We start from the raw sequence: 18,347 nt of genomic DNA on the forward strand, positions 1-18,347 counted from the left end.
CTTCAGTTAATCTATGCACATAAACTTTTCACATCACACAGCACCCACACTCCCCCTCATAATCACAGACAGCGCTATCAACTCACCTTCCTATCAGCACAGTGCAGCTGTGCAATACAACAGGTTTATTTAACAACTGAATAGGTACATCAAACAATGTTGGAGTGGTGGGCAGAGAGAGAAACAAGGCTTCTACTCTCCTTCTAGGCTTTGTTAATAATGACATCTCAGCTGCTAGTGATTTCTGAAAACAAGGGAAGTCCTGGTGGAGGGAACCCTCCCATTCCCATCAGACCATCAAGAGTGGTGATTCGGGACAGCTTTCCTTGCTGGGAATAGTTAGGTAGCAGGGTTTCTGACCCTGTCACTGTTGTGAATTTTACACACCATTCTCTTCTCCCTGTGTTTATGACAGCTAAGTCTCATCACTGTCTCCTTAAGCTGAGCTCACTGACCTCATTATAGTATGATGGTGGTAGTTCTTAACGGGTCATTGTCCCAACCAATGTCTTTCACTCAGTTTCTCTTTTTCACCTTCAAGATAAACACTAGGAACTTGGTTTGTTATATACACATTGTTTTACCATTTTGCATATGTGTCAATTCCTCTTGGAGGCATGCCAGTAGGTATGGTTATTGTTTTGAATGATGTGCACAAATTCTAACCAACTAGATCTTGTTAGAGCAAGTGTTTCAGTCTACACACCTAAAAGCAGTGTATGAATTCCTATGCTCTACAGGCTCACCACCACCCGATATTTTTCAACTTTTAAATTTTGGTTATTGAGAATTGTATCAATTTTATTGTGGTTTTAAATACTGCAGCTGAGTTCAATAGGTAATTTGGCCATTTTGGTTTCTTTTCCATAAATTTCCTGTTCATCTTCCCCGCCTTCTTTTTAAAAGATGATTGTTTTTGCTCATTAATTTGTTATGCTTTTCTAAATATTTTGGGTATTTCTCTTTTGTCAGTTACTTGAGATGCAAATATCTTCTCCTAAGTTGTGTTTGCCTTTTCATGACTATTTTTTTAAAAAACTTTATTAATTCAATTTTCAGAAAGGAGAGAGAGAGAGAGAAGGGGGAGGAGCAGGAAGCATCAACTCCCATATGTGCCTTGACCAGGTAAGCTTGGGGTTTCGAACCAGCGACCTCAGTGTTCCAGGTTGACGCTTTATCCCACTGCACCACCATGGGTCAGGCCTCATGACTATTTTTTTTTCAAGCAGTTTTAGGTTTAAAGAAAAATAGCACAGATAATAAAGAGTTTCTTTTTACCCTGTCTCTACCAACATAATTTTTCTTGCTTTATTATGGTATATTTGTTACAATTGATGAACCAATATTGATACAAATTAGTCTGTAATATACATTAGGGCTCACTCTTTGTGTTGTACATCCTGTGAATTTTGAATAATGCTTAATATCATATACCGACCATTAAAGTAGCATACAAAATAATTTTACTGCCCTAAAAATGCCATGTACTCCATCTATTTATCCCTCCCTCCATCCCAAATCCTTGACAACCACTGATTTTTTTACTGTCTCCATAATAGTGCTTTTCCCAGATTTTCACATTGTTAGAATCATACAGTATGCTGTCTTTTCAGATTAGTTTCTTTCACTGAGCAATATGCAGATAGTGTTATGTATGTCTTTTTGTTGTTTCATAGCTCATTTCTCTTGATCACTAATTAATGTTCTATTTTATGAATGTGTCATATTTTGTTTATCCATGTATCCAAAGAAAGATATATTAGTTGCTTTTAATTTTTGCCAATTTTAGTTTTTTATCTATTGATTTTTAGAGAGAGAGGAAGGGAGATCGAGAGAGGAAGAGAGAGAGAGAAACATCAACTCTCTGTTCCACTCATTCATGATGTCATTGGTGATTCTTGTCTGTGCACTGAGGGGGGATTGAATGTGCTACCTTGGCACATGGGGATGAGGCTCCAAGCAACTGAGTCACCAGGCCAGGGCCCAGTTTTTGCCAATTTTGAATACATTAGCTGTAAATATTCAGACATTAAGTTTTTGCACAGTTCTAAATTTTCAATTCATTTGGGTAAATACTTAAGGAGTGTAATTGTGGGTTCACAAGATAAATCTATATTTAGTTATGTAAGGACTGCCCAAGTGTCTTCCAGAGTGGCTGCACTATCTTGCATTCCGACAAAACATGAATGAGAGTTTCTGTTCCTTCACTTACCATTCTTTTTATTTTCTGCACTTCGTGGTGCTTTGATGTCTGAGGGCCTTGCTGAGAGTGAGAGAGCTCCTGGTAGGGCTAGCTCATTCTAGACATAGTAAATGACTCCATGTGAGTCTGACTGTAATATGCAAACCAAAATGGAAACTCCCAGCCACCTCTTCTATGCAACTTTCACAAGCCAAGTCAATATTCTCCTGCCCTAATTAGCCCAGGGCCATATATCAGAGCCTGCTGAAATTCAAACTGGCTAATCCTAAATCAACTTACCTTGCCTCATGCATTTCTTCCTATAAAAACCACAGTAAAGGCTATTGACTATGCTTTTTTTCTTGTCCCCTCTGCCTCCTGACCGGTCCTGATGTTTCCACATCGTCCTGTGCTGTGCTTCCTATTTCCTGGGACCTGTGAGTACAGAATCTTCTTCCTTCACTGTAGGTATTTCTGTGCGCTTGCCTATTATAGCTTATTAAATAAATCCCAGCTACATTTAAAAAAATATGTGTTGGTATCCCCTTGTTTGAATTTGCAGTTCCCTAATGATATATAATTTTGAGCATATTTTCTTATACTTCTCATCTGTATATTTTCTTTGATGAGGTGTGTATTCAGACCTTTTACCCATTTAAGAAATTGAATTGTTGTCTTATTGTTAATTTTAAGGGTTCTTTATATATTTTGTAAGTTCTTTATCAGATATATGTTTTGCAAAGATGAGAACCAAGCCCTAACCAAAATTATAGAAATGTGTACCTAGTTAGATTCCAGAATCACTAAGGACTAGAAACTGTTGAATGTCTCTAACTTTTCCCCTTTTTGAACAAGAAGGTTTACAGAAGTCATCATCTGCACATCCTTCTATTGTATATTGAATGTATGGAAGACAGATAACCTGTCTTTGTAGTTGACAGGTTTCTCTCTTAGGTCTCAGTGACTGAGCTATTCATTGCTTCCATCCCCCAGCCTTCAAGACGCCCTAGCTGATGCCGAGTGGAGCCAAGATAAAATGCCTACACCAAGCATGAACAATGAAAGGTTTTTGAACAAATTAAACGCTATGCTTCTTGAAGTCACTGATAGGTAGTTTGTTAGAAAGTAACACATAACCAGTTTGTTACACAGTGATACACAGCAAGTGTAGCAGTCCTGCCCTAGCCTACTGATTCCTTGGTGTGCGGAACCTCAGCTTTCCGTTCAGTGCAGCCTTGATTATGCATTCTGATGGAAACATTCCTTTATCAGTAACTATGACTCTGAACTAGAAATAATAAAGTTGTGGAGATGGAAATCCAGTTGTTTTCTGGTGTTCTATTTGATGTAATGAGTGCTGCTCCTACTTCTACTGCTTGGTAATTAGGCTTCTATATTCTGTTAATGTGAGAAATGGCATCATCGGCTCATTGATGGCACTGAACATCAGTTGTATCCGTCGCATGAACATTGCCAGATTTAGCAATCAAAAATACAGAAACCGGCCCTGGCTGGTTGGCTCAGTGGTAGAGCGTCGGCCTGGCGTGCGGAAGTCCCGGATTCGATTCCCGGCCAGGGCACAAAGGAGAAGCGCTCATCTGCTTCTCCACCCCTCCCCCTCTCCTTCCTCTCTGTCTCTCTCTTTCCCTCCCGCAGCCGAGGCTCCATTGGAGCAAAGATGGCCCGGGTGCTGGGGATGGCTCCGTGGCCTCTGCCTCAGGCGCTAGAGTGGCTCTGGTCGCAACAGAGCGACACCCCAGATGGGCAGAGCATCAACCCCTGGTGGGCGTGCTGGGTGGATCCCCGTCAGGCGCATGCGGGAGTCTGTCTGACTGCTTCCCCGTTTCCAGCTTCAGAAAAATACAAAAACAAAAACAAAAACAAAAAAAGGAAAAAAAATACAGAAACCCCAGTTAAATTTTAATTTTACATAGACAAAGAATACTTTGTAGTATAAGTATGTCCATGCAACATTTAAAATATACTTATGCTAAAAAATTTATTTGTTAATTGAAACTCGAATTAAACCAAGTGTCTCGCCTTTTATCTGATAATTCTCTGTAAAATAAATATCCAACTTCACAAAATAGCGCCCCCTGCTGGTAAGTCCATCATTCTACAACTCCAACTGCTCTGGTCAACAAAGTATGAGTGAAATGTACCGAAATCTAACACTACATGCTGATTGCCTCACTTCTTTTACTATAAAATAAATTATTAGTCAAAGTAATAATATAAAATGTATTTAGCAGAGGAGAATATTTTCAGTAAACAGGTGGATGGAGATGAGTTCAGAAGAACAGTGAGTAGTCAAAGAAAAACTTGACTGGGAAATGTTTATTCCAGGAAAGATAAATCACTTCTTTTTCAGGATGATTCTGGTCCAACATAATGAACGTGCTCTTGGCTGCCGGATCCTCCTGGTCTATGGCTCCATCTCAGCAGTTTGAGCAAGACCTAAAGCACAAGTAAAGTGAGAGAGTAGATGCGTCAGACTCATTGCATATACTCAAGTTGCACTGGCTCCTCTCCATCAAATAAATCCTGTGCTGTCATGGGAGGTTCACTGAAGAAGTAAAAAAAACCCCACCTTAGTGTTAGGGTTGTTTAAAGATGGCGCTGTCCAGAGTGGACTATGGTAACATCACAGCCCCACACAGGATTGCCCTGAAGGACTTTTAGAAAGAGAAGGCCTCTCAGGTCTAGAGTTAAAGCTGTACTTCTATTTTTTTTCTTGAGGAAAACTTGAACAGGATGGAGGAATACACAGACACTGATTAGTGGACAGTGGCTAATAATTTGTCTAGAGGATCGAGGACTACACATGAACAAGACTGCAGATGAGGAGATTTTTGTGAAGGTGTGAGGAAGAAGTATGTGGATGTTTCTATGAGAACGGCTCTTATTGATCAGGTAAAGAAGAGAGTTCTCATGTAAATATTAGCCTCTTATGATTCCTCAGTGACTGCTTGAGCAAGCATGAACAAAGTAGCAAAACTGTAGTGACAAAAGGTAATGTATGGCGTATTAGTTACAGTAGGTTGACAGTGGTAACAAACAGACACCCAAATTTACAATGGCTCAAACGTAACGAAAATGTATTTGTCATGTTCATCACCATCCGTGAGACTTGTTTCTGGTAGGTAGGTGGCTCAGTCCCATAAAAGACTTCCATGTTTACTGGAATGTATGCTAACTTTTTCTAGTGAATATGTAAGAGAATATGGTCAGGGAAGTCTATTTAAACAGCAACAGAATGCTACAGTTACCAAATAGAGAGAGAATCAAATATTGCTTAGAGTCCTTCAAAATTGTTATTCAGTAGGAGTGACACTTTGGAAATTATTTCTGACATGTTTTAAGTCTCTCAAGTTTTTCAAATATTCCAAATGACTGTAGTAGTTGAAGGTATTTCTAGAACCCTGCGAGATGAATAACCACTCTGAGTGATTTGTTTATGTGCCCATCTTTTCTGGTAGATTGTGCATTTTCTTACAACAATAATCATCTGTCTTTGATTCCTGATTTTTTAGATAGTGCCTGATAGAGTGAATGAAGGTTTAATAAAATTAAGTAAATCTGTACTAAAAGAATTATGTATTCTTTTTAAAGAATGTAATGGACACACGATGTCAAATGATCTGACTGAGGAGATGAGGACTAATGTTGAAAACAGAATCCTGAAGGTTTGACTTCTGTGCTTTTAGCATGTCACAAGATAGTTCTGCCTTTACTTCTCAGTCCAATTAATCTGGTCAGGGTGTGGGAGACTTTGCTTCCTGACGAATACGTAGTTCATGGTAGGAAATCATTCCAGTCTCTGGGTGGGTACATATAGAGCAACATGGGAAACAAAGAAAATAAATAAATCTATTCGGCACAATTATCTCTTTTACAATATGCAGAAGGAGTGCTTTAAACCACACTGTATAGGAAACTGCTAAAAAAAAGAATAGAAAGAAGAGTTTAGTATATGCATTAGGCAAATTCAATTTGCACATAAATTAGAAACTTGAGTAGCAACAATTCAGAGTGGTGAAGAAAAGCTACTGTATCAGCAGGTTTACAATCTAGTCAGTTTGGTATCTTGACTGAGTTATAAATAATGAAACCTCAATCTGTTCTTCAAATATATTTTATGAATAGTTTAGAATTTTTAGAGCACACATCATAAGTTCAGAAATAAAGTCTAATTAAAGGAGAATGTACTAGCACAAAAGCTTTCTGACTTCATAAAATTTTCTTCTGTGTGCTGATTAAAATGGGTCATGCTCACATCTAGAAAATACTGCACATTTTTAAAGCTGTATTTAGTTTCAGGTTGCAGGTTTGTCATGAACTATGCATGCCATTTGGAGACAGGCTTTTCTTTTACGGCTTTCATACGACGCGATCAATATTTTTTTAGTCCTTGTTGATTTGTCAGAAGTACAGAGAGATGAGTCTTATATTTTTCAGAAACAGATTGCAATTTCTTCTTTGATGTTATTTTTGAAAGAAATCCTGTATAAAGTGAGATTTTAAAATCACTGAAAATATAACATTCAATATTCTTAATAGGGAGGATGGTATAGAGGTCGAACCACAGAAGGGAAGAAAGGCTTGCTATAGTTCTGAAGGGGTGGTAAAGGGAATAATTTTTCAGTTTTGTGTGTTCCATTGAGAAAACTGTAACATCCTATGCTAAAGAAAATGCTAGAAGAGAATTGTGATAATTTATGCCAGACAAGATATAAAGAATACTGATACGGTAGAGATTTCTAGCTCGTCGTCCAAATCTATGTCATCTTCTTTCTCCATATACAACTAGTCTACACCTCCCAGCCTGTCTTGCAATTAGCTATGTGCATTTGGCTTCATTCTGACCAATGGAATGCAGAGGTATCTCCAAGCAAAACCTCCATAAAACCTGCCTATGGGCTCCTCCATGTTCTTTACCCTTCCGCCTACTGGGTGTAAATGATGATAGATTCCAGGAGATCAGGGTACCCCAAAATGGAAAGATTACTAAGTAAATGACCAGGTGGAAGACAACTCCTTACTGACAAAGAACATGTGTGTCTTCAGCTATTAGGAAATGAGAAATACATACATACAAACATGCAAATGCATATAAATATATTAGTTATATTTATATTATATATTATATTAACACACATACATATATGTTTATATTTATATTATTTTCAGTATTAACCTGTTCTAAAATATCTGGTTATAATAACTTTCTTATATCTGAAGTTACTGGGATAAAGAAAGTAAAAATAAACAAAAAAAAAATAAATAAAAGAAAACCCTTAGAGGCAGGACTGTATCATGTGCTTGCTTATAAAGTAAACTGCAGGTTTCACTGGGGGTTCCTTACTGGATGCTTATGAAGACAAGTGTTGTCTTTGGTCAGATAGATGGTAAAGTTTGGAGCACAAGGAGATTATAATATGCTTTGGAACACACTGTGACTTAGGGATGGTATCTGGATTTTTCAATTTCAGGTTTTTATTTCATAGTTTTTTTGAAAGCTTGGGCTCTATCCTATTATAATGTAAAGGTCCATTCCAAAAGCAACAAGCAAAAACAATTTTTCTTGTGTAGAAAACTCTTTCACGTCTCCATTTGCATGCAATGTTTTTGTTTCCACGTATTTTTTTGTTGCTGTCACGGATATGCTAATCATATGCTACTGCTATCTGGAATGCGTTCAGCCACACACCACTGACTTCATTTTTGTGCAGAGAAGCAAAAACCTGAGATTTTAGCAATGATTACAATCTTCTGCTCAGTGAAGAAAAGCCGAGCGGCATGGATTTAGATACACAATACCAAAAAAAAAAAAAAAAAAAAGAGGAAGAAAGAAAAAAAGAATGGTGATAATCTTATTAACCTTGAGTTTTCCATCTCCTTTGAGTCTTCATGTTGCAGAGTGAGAATTCTGGATGGCAGTGGCCAAGTTTTAATTTTGTTGTTCATTTACTACCAACCAAATAATCATTCAGGGAATAAAAGTAGGGAATTGCTCTGAAATGGCAACAAATCAGAAACTGAAATTTCAAAAAAAATTTAAACTTAGTGTGCTGTTGACCAAAATGAGAGTTATTCTGTGTTTCTCTAAATACTTGTTAAAAATTAAAATGCATGACCATATGATGGAAATGTATATGTGTGCATATGTGTTTTGTATATGTATATATGTATATGTATATATATTCTTGATTATTTAACATTTAATTTTTTAAACGCTCCTCAGAGAAAATGCATACTTTGTAAGAATAAGACACTACATGTGTCTGTGTGTTTCACTAATCATTCCTAAAGAAGCAGTGGAAAACATTTCATGTCAATTTAAGAGACATTTAACAAGAACCAATTAATTACATGTCAAAGGCACTGTGCAACTCACAAAGAAATAGGGATAAGACATATACCTTATGAAGACACATGCCCTCAACCTCTCCAGAAGCTTTCTTTGACTAATCAGAAGTAAATGTTAACTGTCAAAATGCTTTCTACTTTATTGGGGACAAGTGATCACTTGGAATTTTTCTTATATATCTGCTAAACTAAATACTACATGTCCACCATTTGGGAGGTAGTGCAAACTGTGGCTTTGGGATTAAAAAATTGGGTTCAAATTCTTGTTTTTAACACATATATCTTTGTGTTGGGCAAGTTCTATGGAGGAATGTTACTTATCTCACTTTACTTCAGATTCTTCATCTGAAAAAATAATGTGTATAATAAATAAACTTAATATATATACATGACTTAGCAAGTGCTGGATACATGGTAAATGATCAAAAATAATAGTCTTGAAGGAGAAAAGACATTATCTACAACTTTAAAGTATTAAAAAAATAATTGAAAATATTATCTTGCTTCTAGTACAAATTGTGCATGTTGCATTTTCATCATATGTGATTTGATTTGCTACTCACAGACCTCATTTGAGATTAAAGAGTTTACCTTCCCCAGAGGGGGAAGCCATTTTGGGGTGGAGTTCAAGGATTTACCCAAGATCATCAAACCAGTAAGTGGCAGGGATTGAGGTTTTAACACAAATGTGTGCGACTCCACTGTATCTCACGGTGCTACTAGAAAGTGAAATTGCTAAGCGATGGCAAAGTTTATCAGGAGTGAAAATAATCACCCAAGTTGGTAAAAATAGAAAACAAATAGTAACAAACCATTCAAGTCAAGATTTTTAAATTGACTTGATTTTTAAATTTAGATTTTGTAAAATGTCAGTTTCCTCTTAAGGACCATTGCTGGGTAAGTTCCCAGGCAAGCAGAGCTGAGGCGCTTGCGCGGCTCAGAGTGTGAGCGCTGTCCCACCTGTACTGCTGCACGGGATCCTGAGGGAGAGCCTTACTCTCATCTGTGACATGACACACACTCTTTGATGTAAATAGCGTGAACCACTATACTTTGTTGCTATTTGCACTCAGGTATCTTGCTTCACAGGCATTAATAACCCTATGCCTCCAGTTAAGTGCGTTGCAGTGTGAGTTTTAGAGTGGGAGGAGGCCTAGAAGTGGTCTAGGGACCACAACTGAATATTCCTTGGGAGAAATGGCTTCCTTTGGGTGATGTAAAGCTGCTCTAACCATATGATCAGAAAATATGATTTACCTTCTATCCTCCCACTGTCCCTATATTGAAGTGTTCCTCTTCCTAATTACAGACCCCCCCCCCCCCAAACATTTCATTTTTGAGACTTGTTTGGAGGTTCTAGCAGGGGAGCGCTGCTACTCGTATACCCTTGACTGAAGAAGGGTCCTCTCCTCTATCGAGGAAGGTCATCCTCTTCGACCGAGCGCGCAGCCTCGGGAGGGACGCACATGGAGCAGTGAGGGAGGAAGGGGACACCCGCCTAGCCAGCTGGATCAGCCGAATCAACCCTGGAGATCAATGGGGTGACAGATGTCGCAGCCAGATCGCCCTCACATCCAACATTTCATTTTTGACTGATAAAAATCCACTTGCTTTCTCACTGAAAGAAATTGTTTCTGTATTTAATAAAGAGGGTGAAATATTGTTTAAAAGGTGGTTTTCAGATGGAAAGAGGGACCTAACAAACAAGTCATTAAAATACGGTGGTAATTGAATGGAACCTGATGTTTTAGTTCCTTCCTACTAAAGATTTTAATAATATTAGAATCCTTTGGAATATTTAATAGAAAAACAAGTTTACTGCTTGCTCCCTAAATTCATTAAAATTCAGAAAAACAAAGACAAGGGTATCTAACAATTGTCTAAAAGGGATTATTAGATCTTTTCTAAAGAATATTTGAGAATCCTTAAACTGTGCAAGTGGCTCTTATGTTTCACAAGGCAACTACTCACTATTATTTACCCCAAATTAGAGATTTCTTAAAATTCTTTGTAAAATGGGAAAGATTTAAGTTGAGACAAGTGGCATTTAGCAATCTGAATGTGGAGCACATTTTCCAAGACTAAAAATGATACATGTATATACGCGATGCTTCAGAGAGTGCTATTCAATTGAACTTTCTGAGATGAAGGAAATATTTTCTATTTATCTGTCCAATATGGTCACTACTAGTTGCACATGGTAATCTAGCCTTTAACATGTGGCTGGTGGAGGGGGAAGAGGCAGAGCAAATAAGCTGAGCAGGAGGGTCAGAACAGGCATTCAGCTCAGAAGAAGCACCAAATCTTGTTTGATCCTCATAGCAACCCCATGCAGAAGACAGGCCCATACCATTACTGTCTCTTAGAAAGGAGGCAGCTGGAGTTCAGGGGTGAGTGGTTGGCAGCAACTCCACACACAGGCTGTGCCATCTGCTGCTGCACAGAGCACCGTCTGGCCTGGACTCAAAGCCAGGTGCAGCACTCAGCCCCGGTGACCTGTGGGAAGAAGGCAAGACAGCTGGTGTACACTGTCCAAGGGCTGGTGCTGAGGATTGGGAAGCTACCTGGGTAGGACTGCAAATCCCTTCCCAGAACAAGGGCTTCTCCAAAACCCACCACCTTCAGAGCTGGCCCCATGCGCCTCTGCTGTGGTTACCCCATTCAGTGCGGACTCCGGCAGCATCAGAAGGTGCTAAGGTGTTGCTTCAGTTCCCCTTCACATTAGTTTCTTGTAACTGCCATACCAACTTGCCACAAACCGCGTGGCTATTTGCTCTGCTTCCTCCCACTGTATGTCCCGGACTTTGTCCATGACTTTCCAGTCTTCTCTTTTTACCTCCTCCTCCCTCGCTCTTCCCCCTCCTCCTACTTCCCCCTTGATTCCTCCCCCCCAAACCCCTCCCCTCCTTTTTATCTCGTCCCCCCCTCCTTCCCATCTTCCCAGTCAACACCTTTTTTTTATTATTCTGACCTCTATTACCATAGATTAGTTTTGCCTTATGATCACCTTCAGATAAATGGAATCCTACAGAAAATATTCTTTTTATATCTGGCTTCTTTCATGCAACATTAATTTTATAAGATTGATTCATGTTGCTGCACTTAACTATAATTTATCCTTTTTATTGCTCAGTAATATTCCATCAAATAAATGCACAAGTGTTTATTTTATTGTGTACAGATATTTGAGTTATTTTAAATTTTAACTTTTAAGAATAAAGCTCCTATATACATTATAGAACACACACACACACAAATGTGGCTAGTGTGATTTTCATTGAATTTAACTATGTAGCTAGTGGCTACTGTATTGGATACTGCAGCCTGTAACTACTGAGGTTATTTTGCCATTGCTTTTTTGTTATTTAAAGAGAGAAGAAGATTGAGGTAACAGGACTTTAAACTCTAGGAGGTGAGGGTAGCAGCCATTTACCTTGCAGCTAGTAGCAATTACTTTGCAAAATTCCTTTTAGATTGAGACTTTTTAATAATTTCAATGTAGAAAAAGAAAGTGCTCTTTGTTTAAATATGGCTATTTAAGAAAATTGTTGCTACCAATTCCAGGATGATTTAAATACTTTAACCTATCATTCATTTCTTTTCAGGGACAAATTTGTTTTCAGATTTCTATCCAATGATGGAAAGTCATGCTTCATAGGTCTGACAGGTTTCACATGAGAGCATGTTGACATATTTATTGGCTACCAATGGGTATAATAAAGTGGGCAAAATGAACAAAGGATAAGGTAGTTCATGCAGCATGTAGCCCCATTATTTTGCAATATAAAAACCCTCATCTTATTGCAGATCAAAAAGCATTTCACAAATTCCCCAAACAAACATAAATAAGAGAAGAAACATAAAACATTATAACTCCATGAAATTATGTTCAGCTGCAGTGGGAAATGTAATGGCTTAGTATTAAGTCATTAGGTTGAACAGAATCAGTGCATGAAGTCAAAAGTTATAAGAAACCTATCATCTACCTCTATTTGTAATGAATTCTCTTCCATCCTTACTTTGAGAGACCTGTCTGCCTGAGCTGCTGCAAACTGCACATTTCCCAGAGCAATGGAGACCCTGGAGCCTGAGACATGATCTCTGTAGAAACTCCTGCCTCCGAGAGAGTTCGGACCTGAATCAGAGTTGGCAATGGGAGGTGAATAGAGGATGAAAAGTCAAGGAAAAGAAAGGTCTTTAGAATGGAGTAATGCACACAACAGGTGTGGATTTGTACCCAGTAAAGAATTAAAGGATAATAATAACAACACACAGAGATTTAAAAAAAAAAAAAATATATATATATATATAAAGCAGAAACCAGGTTGTACTCAGAAGAACAATTTTTTACACTTCTCTTAAGAGAATCTAATCTTATGATAAAAGAAAAAAGGAGTTGACAGTTGCTTCTCATATTTTGACACAACTTTATTAGTTGATTCCCCCCAATATGGTTTTTCAGAAGTTTTTTTAACAGTTACTTGGAAATCAGTCATAATTAAGAAAAATTAATTAAAAGCATATTATATGAAATATAAAGTGGAAAAAGATATCAGAATAATTCAGTTCATGAACTGCTGTTTTTAAAACCTCTAGTCACTCATATTTTTTTCACTGACATTAGGTGTTCACACATCATAACATACAAACATACATTTACAGATAACAAATGAATATAGCTGTGGGAAGGGGCATTTAATGTGGATTTTTACCTTTTAATTTTTATTTCTTTGTATTTTTTAATTTGATAGTTTATTGTGACAATTTTGTTTGTAGTGACTCTCAGTCTCTCCCATTTTATCTTTTTATCAACAAGAACAGTGCAGAAAATTAACCAGAAACAATTACTTCAAATCTGTTACAGGCTATAGGAAAGAGGACTAGAAAGCGCTACTCTGAATTCACTTTTATTGTGACAAAAAACATTAAATCTGCCATCTTCACAATTTTTAAATGTAGAATTAATTAATGTTAACTACATTCACATCATTGTGAATAGATCTCTAGAACTTTCATCTTACAAAATTGAAATTCTATACACATTAAATGCCCATTCCTCCACCTCTCTCCTCCTAGCCTTTGAAAGCCATGATTTTGACTTCTGTTTCTATTATATTGACTACTTTAGATACTTCATGCGAGTGGAATCATACAGTATTTGTCCGTTAGTGACCAGCTTATCTCACTTAACATTAATGTCCTCGAGATTCATGTGTTGTATCATGTAACGAATTTTTTTAAAGCTTCATAATATTCATATATATATATATATGTATATGTATATATGTATACATAGTTGACCTTGAACAAAATGAGTTTGAACTGCACGGGTCCATGTATACATGAATTTTTTTCAAAGAATACCTGTACTGTTTTTGATAAACAATTGGGAATTTGCAGAGGTGGAGGGCAGACTGTATGCATTGATCTACACCATTTTACATAAGGGACTTAAGCATTTGTAAAGTTTGGTGTCCATTAAGGTTCCTGGAAGAAATCCTCTGTGGACACTAAGGAACAAAAAGATTTGGGGAAGTCAAATGGTTTATACAGATTTTGTGCAGGGAGTCAGAGCTCCAACCCTCACGTTGTTCAGAGATCAACTAGACCACGTTTTCTTTATTCATTCATCTCTTGACAAATATTTGGGTTGCTTATACTCCTTGGCTATTGTAAATAATACTGCAGTGAACATTGTATGCAAAAGTCTTTTCTAGATCTTGTTTTGAATTCTTTTGGATATATACCCAAACGTGAGGTGGCTAGATCATATGGGAATTCTATTTTTATTTTTTTGAAAAACTGCCATACTGTTTTCCATAATGAATGCATCATTTTACATTTTCAACAACAGTACACAAGGGTTCTAATTTCTCCACAGTCTCATCAACACTTGTTATTTTCTGCTCTTTGGTAGTGGCCATCCTAATTAATGTGAGAGGATATCCCACAGTGGTTTTGATTTGCATTTATCTTGTGATTAGTGATGTTGAGCATCTTTTCATAGGCTTGTTGGCAATTTATGTATCTTCTTTGGGGAAATGTCTATTCAAGTCCTTTGTCCTTTTTTAATCAAGTTATTTGGGGTATTCTCTGCTTTTGTTGTTGAGTTCTAGGAATTCCTTATATATTCTAAATGTTAACCCCTTATAGGTACATGACTTACAAATATTTCTTCTGATTCCAATGGTTGTTTTTTTACTCTGTTGATGGTTTCCTTTGATGTGCAGAAGTTTTAATTTTGATGTAGCCCCATTTGTTTATTTCTCATTTAGCTGCCTGTGTTTTTGGTGTGGTATCCAAGAAATCTTTGCCAAATTCTATATCTTGAAGCTTTTTTCCTCTACTTTCTTGAGGAATTTTATAGTTTTAGGTCTCACAGTTAAGCCTTCAATCCTTTGTGAGTCAGTTTTTCTATATCGTGTAAGATCAGGGTCCAAATTCATTCTTTTGCATATAAATATCAAGATTTTCCAAATCATCTGTTGAAAAGACTGTTTTTCCCCATTATGTAGTTTTGTCAACCTTGTCAAAAATCATTTGGCCACATATGCAGGGATTTATTTCTGTGGTCTTTATTCTTTTCAATTGGTTTATATCTCTGTCTTTATGCCGCTAACACACCATCTTTATTACTGTTGTTTTGTAAATATTTTGATATTGTGAAGTTTGAGGCTTCCAACTTTGTCCTTTTTAAATATTGCTTTGGCTATTACGAGGCTCTTAAAGCCCTTTATAAATTTTAGGACTTTTTTCCACTTCTGCAAAAAATGCAATTATGATTTTGGTAATGATTGCATTTAATCTGTAGATTGTTTTGGGTAGTATACACATTTAAACAATATAATTCTTCCAATCCACAAGCACAAGATGTCTTCCCATATTTTTGTTTCTTCTTTGAATTCTTGCAGCAATATTTTGCAGTTGTCAGTGTACAAGGTATTCACTTCCTTAGTTAAGTGTATTTCTAATTATTTCATTCTTTTTGATATCATAGTACAGTGGTTCTCAAACTTTTTGAAGTCGGGGTGCATATAAAATCCTACTAGTAATTGTAGGCACACTATATACAAATTTCTGAGAAATATGTTATAATAATTAAGTCAAATATTAAAGAAAAATATAAAATCCAAGCGTGCTTTTATGGTAATTAAACAAAATAAATATGACAAAATTAAATTTATTCTGACATAAAGAAACATTTTTATGTTATATTTTTTGTTATGTTTTTTAGAATTTGTAAAAAAGAGGGCTTAAAAATAAAAAATAACAACAAAAAAGTTATCTTTTGTATATATAGATACATTCTTAGTAAGGTCTAGTAAATTCGGCAGGTCCTGGTGCGAATGTGTTAAGTTTTTTCATTCTTGTGTTTATGAGAAACATGAGCCTGATATGTCCTAGCAATTTCTTCAATGTCTGAGCACATATTTGAAAGGCAAATTCTCATTTCTTCATCAATACAATGAAGAATTCCTCTCTTTTTATTCTTAATTGTGTTAATGGTAGAAAATCCTAATTCACATAAATAGAATGTTGAAAATTGTAGTAAAATGTTCAAAGCTTTTTTAGATATTGCCACATATTCTTCTTTTATAGAAATTCAAAAGGCTTCAAGAGACAATTCCTTATGTTTAATCATCAATCCAAAACCTCCACCATACGTATCATCTTAACTTTACACCAAACAAAGGATAGAAGAAACTTGCCTCCAGTCTTTCTGGGAAACCTGAGGGGTAGTGTAAACAATCCAGCACCACAGCTTAACAACCTTTTGCAACCTAATCAGGCAAGTGAGGTGGGGGGTTGGGCTGACTGTCAGCTTACAGCTAATTCCCCACACCTCTGTCCCCCAAAAATCCAAACTCCAAAAACCCTGTTGGTTTTTTGGTCTGCAACAATCACATATTTCTCTGCAATACCATAGGGCACACCTGGAATTCTTCTAGAGTGTACCAGTGCACCTTGGCACTCACTTTGAGAACCACTGCCATAGTAAATAAGATTTGCTCATTTTCTTTTTGGATTGTTCTTTTCTAAAGTTGTCAGTAGGAAGGTTACTGTTTCAACATGAAAATATGTAACTGACCATCTTAAGTCTTTTATTACCAAAGCATTATTTTATCACCAGTTAGCCTACTGCTTCTGCTGTATTAGATATTCTTAATTAAATATGAGAAATATATTTTTTGAAATACTCTGTAGTAACCATTAACAAAATGAAAAGGCAATCTTCTAAATGGGATAAGATATTTGCCAAGGATCTATACATTAAAAGGTTAATATTAAAAAATGAACTCATAGAACTGCTTGACTAGATGGTGGCACAGTGGATAGAGCATTGGCCTAGAATGCTGAGGACCCAAGTTTGAAACACTGAAGTTGCTGGTTTACACGTGGGCTCATCCAGCTTGAGCGTGGGCTCACCAGCTTGAGCACAGGGTCATTGGCTTGAGCATGGGATCATATATATCACCCAATAGTTGCTGGCTTGAGCCCAAAGGTCACTGATTTAAAGCCCAAGTTTGCTGGCTTGAGCAAGGGGTCACTGGCTCATTGGTGCTTCCCAGTCAAGGCACATACAAAAAACTAATCAATAAACAACTAAGGAGCTGCAACAAAGAATTGATGCTTCTCATCTCTCTCCTTTCCTGTTTGTCCCTGTCTGTCTCTCTTGCTAAAAAAATAAAATTAAAATTAAAAAAACAAAATAACTGATAGAATTTGACACCAAAAAGACAATAAAATAGATTATAAAATGGGCAGGAGACCTAAACAGACATTTTTTTATAGAAGATGTACTGAAGGGCAAAAGACATATGAAAAAAATGCTCAACATCTCTAATCATCAAAGGAATACAAATTAAAACCACAACAAGATATCTCCTCACACTTGTCAAAAGGTCTATCATCAATAAATTGACAAACAAGTGTTGGCTAAGATGTGGAAAACAGGGAACACTCGTGCATTGTTGGTGATATTGCAAATTAGTGCAACTACTCTGGAAAGCAGCATGGAGCTGTGGTAGGCAGTTAGATAGACATGAGCAGAACAAGGATTATAAACCAGACACAGAAGGCCACCATGGCAGAAAGCTCCAGGTGCCTAGCAACAGGCAAAACAGGGAAAACAAGAACCTCCCCCCAAGGTAGCCTTACCTCCACTAGCATATTGCTGGTCATGCTGTTTAGACCCTACCCTATTTCATTTTGCTGGTTGTGCTATTTGGACCCTCCCTGACCTTTCTCCCCTGTCATGTTGCTAGTCATGCAGGTTAGACCCCCTTAAAAAGGGAACAAACAAGGAGGCTGGAGGAGAACCCTTAAGTATTCATCCCTAAGGATACCATCTAGGCCACAGTTGTGTTTCAGCTTCAGGCCCAGGAAAGCAGCAAAACCAGATAAGCATTGTCATGATGACATGGCTGACTTCAGACAGCTGCACTGTCTAATGACTCTCTGCCTGGTGACAACCAATCAGTGAAAAAGCACACCTGGAGAGCCATTAGATAATCTCTTGAGATCCTCCCCTGAGACCTCCCCTAAAAGCCCCACCCTGAAAAGCTCTTAGGGCAGAGGAGCCAGCGTGCCTTTTCTTCAGGGAGCAGGCCTGTGCTTCACCCCTCCTCCTCCTTCTCACCTTTTCCCCGCAGGAGTGTTTTCCTTGCCTCTCTCTGTATCTAATAAACTGTAAGGGACCCCACTGGACTTGCAACCAGAGAAACAATGGACAGCAGCAACTTGTCCCCGGCTATCCCCTTGAACCTATCTCTAAGGCCCCCTTTCCTCTGACTTT

Source organism: Saccopteryx leptura, chromosome 7 (genome assembly GCF_036850995.1).
Source record: "Saccopteryx leptura isolate mSacLep1 chromosome 7, mSacLep1_pri_phased_curated, whole genome shotgun sequence".
NCBI lineage: Eukaryota > Metazoa > Chordata > Mammalia > Chiroptera > Emballonuridae > Saccopteryx > Saccopteryx leptura.